Source organism: Geospiza fortis, unplaced genomic scaffold (genome assembly GCF_000277835.1).
Source record: "Geospiza fortis unplaced genomic scaffold, GeoFor_1.0 scaffold958, whole genome shotgun sequence".
Lineage (NCBI taxonomy): Eukaryota > Metazoa > Chordata > Aves > Passeriformes > Thraupidae > Geospiza > Geospiza fortis.
Window position 1 is genome coordinate 75 of NW_005054816.1, and position 3688 is coordinate 3762.

The following is a 3688-nucleotide window of genomic DNA, read 5'->3' on the forward strand; positions in this document are numbered from 1 at the left end:
GGCGGACGTCCAGTCCATCCTGGAGCTGCAGCGTTTCCTCGAGAGCCGCCTCAGCGCCGCCTTCGGCGACCAGAAATTCTCCAGGCTCCTGCTGGATCCCGAGGAAACCCTGGAGGTGTCTCCAGGCTCCTGAGAGCTCCTCCTGGGGGGTGAAAACCCTCCCAGAACCCCGATTTCCCCTCCCAGCACCCCAATATCCCCTCTCAGCACCCCAATGCCTCATTTCTGTGCCTCAATTCCTTCTTTTAGGACCCAGATTTCCCCTCCCAGCACCGAAATGCCTTCTTTTAGGACCCCAATTTCCCCTACTAGGACCCCAATTTCCCCTTTCAAGACCCCAATTTCCCCTCTGGGGACCCCAGTTTCCCCTCTCAGGACTCCAATTTCCCCTCCCAGCACCCCAATTCCCTGTTTTAGGACCCCAATTTCCCCTCCCAGCACCCCGATTTCCCCTCCTAGGACCCCAATTCCTTCTTTTAGGACCCCAATTTTCCCTCCCAGGACCCCAAATTTCCCCTCCCAGGACCCCAATTTCCCTTCCCAGGACTCAGATTTTCTCTCTCAGCAGCCCAGTTCTCCTTTCCAGCACCCAAGTTCCCCTCCCAGGACCCCAATTCCTTCTTTTAGGACCCCAATTCCCCCTTCCAGGACCCCAAATTTCCCCTCCCAGGACCCCAATTTCCCCTTTCAGGACCCAAATTTCCCCTCCCAGCACCCCAATTTCCCCTCCCAGCACCCCAATTTCTGTGGCAGTGCTCACAGGGGTTCTTGGTTGAGGGAAGAGACGAGCGCGCTGCCTCCACCTTCAGAAGGTTTGATTTATTATTTTATGATATCTTACATCTCAACCCTACTGCAGAGGAACAGCAGGAAAGGTTTCCTCAGAGGGCCGAGCCACGAATGGAAAAGGAAAGAAAACCAAAAGCAGCTGGCTCGGACTCGGTCTGAGACAGCCGGGCCCTGGATTGGCCGTTCACGATAAACATCCACGACTGCCAGGCCCACCTCCCAGGACCCAATTTTCCCTTCCAGGACCCCAATTTCCCCTCCCAGGACCCCAATTTCCCCTTCCAGAACCCCAATTTCCCCACTCAGGACCCAATTTCCCTTCCCAGCACCCCAATTTCTCCTCCTAGGACTCAGATTTTCTCAATTTCCCCTTTCAGGACCCCAATTTCCCCTTCCAGAACCCCAATTTCCCCTTTCAGGACCCAAATTACATCTCCCAGGATCCCAATTCCCTCTTTTAGGACCCCAATTTCCTCTCTCAGGACCCCAATTTCCCCTCACAGGACTCAGATTTTCTCTCTCAGGACCCCAATTCCCCTTCCCAGCACCAAAGTTCCCCTCTCAGGACCCCAATTTCCTCTCCCAGCACCCCAATTCCCCTCTCAGAACCCAAATTTCCCCTCCCAGCACCCCAATTCCCCTCTTAGGACCCCAATTTCCTCTTTTAGAACCCAAATTTCCCCTCCCAGCGCCCCAATTCCCCTCTTAGGACCCCAATTTTCCCTCCTAGGACCCCAATTTCCCCTCCCAGAACCCCAATTCCCCCTTCCAGGACCCCAATTCCCCTCCCAGCACCCCGATTTTCCCCCATGGGTTTGGGTTCCCCCCAGGCCCCCCCGGGATGTGGGGGTGTCCCTGTATCCCCCTCAGCCTGGGGTCACGAGGGAAAATAAAGCCCTGGCCTGGTCTCCTGGCTTCTGCTCATCTCTGCGCGGGTTGGACCTGGATTTCCTGAATTCTGCCCCATTTCTGTGCCTGGATTTCCTGGGTTCTCCCCCACTTCTGGGCTTGGATTTCCTGGGATTTCCCTCATTTCTGTGCGTGGATTTCCTGGGTTCTGCCCCATTTTGGGGCTTGGATTTCCTGGAATCTGCCTCATTTCTGTGCCTGGATTTCCTGGGATTTCCCCCATTTCTGTGCCTGGATTTCCTGGAATCTCCCCCATTTCTGTGCCTGGATTTCCTGAATTCTGCCCCATTTCTGTGCCTGGATTTCCTGGATTCTGCCCAATTTTGGGGCTTGGATTTCCTGGATTCTGCCTCATTTCTGTGCCTGGATTTCCTGGAATTTCCCTCATTTCTGTGCATGGATTTAATGGATTCTGCCCAATTTCTGTGCTTGGGTTTCCTGGTTTCCCCCCCAATTTCAGGGCTTGAATTTCCTGTGTTCTCCCCCATTTTAGTGTTTGGCTTTCCTGTGTTCTCCCTCATTCCAGGGCTTGAATTTCCTGGATTCTCCCCAATTTCTGTGCCTGGATCTCCTGAGTTCTCCCCCATTTCTGTGCCTGGATTTCCTGCAATTTCCCTCATTTCTGTGTTTGGATTTCCTGAATTCTCCATTTCTGTGCTTGGGTTTCCTGAATTCTCCCCCAATTTCTGGGCTTGGATTTTCTGGAATCTCCCCAATTTCAGGGCTTGATTTGACCTGGATTTCCTGAATTCTCCCCCATATCTGTACTTGGATTTCCTGGAATTTCCCTCATTTCTGTGCGTGGATTTCATGGATTCTCCCCCATTTCAGGGCTGGAATTTCCTGTGTTCTCCCTCATTTTAGTGTTTGGATTTCCTGTGTTCTCCCCCATTTGTGGGCTTGGATTTCCTGGAATTTCCCCCAGTTTCAGGGCTTGGATTTCCTGGAATCTCCCCAATTTCAGGGCTTTGATTTCCTGGAATCTCCCCCAATTTCAGGGCTTGGATTTCCTGAATTCTCCCCAATTTCAGGGCTTGATTTGACCTGGATTTCCTGGATTCCTCCCCATATCTGTACTTGGATTTCCTGGAATTTCCCTCATTTCTGTGCGTGGATTTCCTGGAATCTCCCCCATTTCAGGGCTTGGATTTCCTGGAATCTCCCCATTTGTAGTGCTTTGATTTCCTGAATTCTCCCCCATATCTGTGCTTGGATTTCCTGAATTCTCCCCAATTTCAGGGCTTGATTTGACCTGGATTTCCTGGATTCCTCCCCATATCTGTACTTGGATTTCCTGGAATTTCCCTCATTTCTGTGCGTGGATTTCCTGGAATCTCCCCCATTTCAGGGCTTGGATTTCCTGGAATCTCCCCATTTGTGGGCTTGGATTTCCTGGAATTTCCCTCGTTTTAGGGCCTAGATTTCCTAGAATTCCCCCCATTTCTGTCCTTGGATTTCCTGAATTCTCCTCAACTTTTGTGCTTCGATTTCCTGAATTCTCCCCCATTTCTGTGCCTGGATTTCCTGGAATCTCCCCCAATTTCAGGGCTTGGATTTCCTGGAATCTCCCCCAATTTCAGGGCTTGGATTTCCTGGAATCTCCCCCAATTTCAGGGCTTGGATTTCCTGGAATCTCCCCCAATTTCAGGGCTTGGATTTCCTGGAATCTCCCCCAATTTCAGGGCTTGATTTGACCTGGATTTCCTGGATTCCTCCCCATATCTGTACTTGGATTTCCTGGAATTTCCCTCATTTCTGTGCGTGGATTTCATGGATTCTCCCCCATTTCAGGGCTGGAATTTCCTGGATTCTCCCCATTTCTGTGCTTGGATTTCCTGGAATTTCCCTCGTTTTAGGGCTTAGGTTTCCTAGAATTCCCCCCATTTCCGTGCTTGGATTTCCTGGATTCTCAGCCCATATCTATGCTTGGATTTCCTGGAATTTCCCCCAGTTTCAGGGCTTGGATTTCCTGGAATCTCCCCAATTTCAG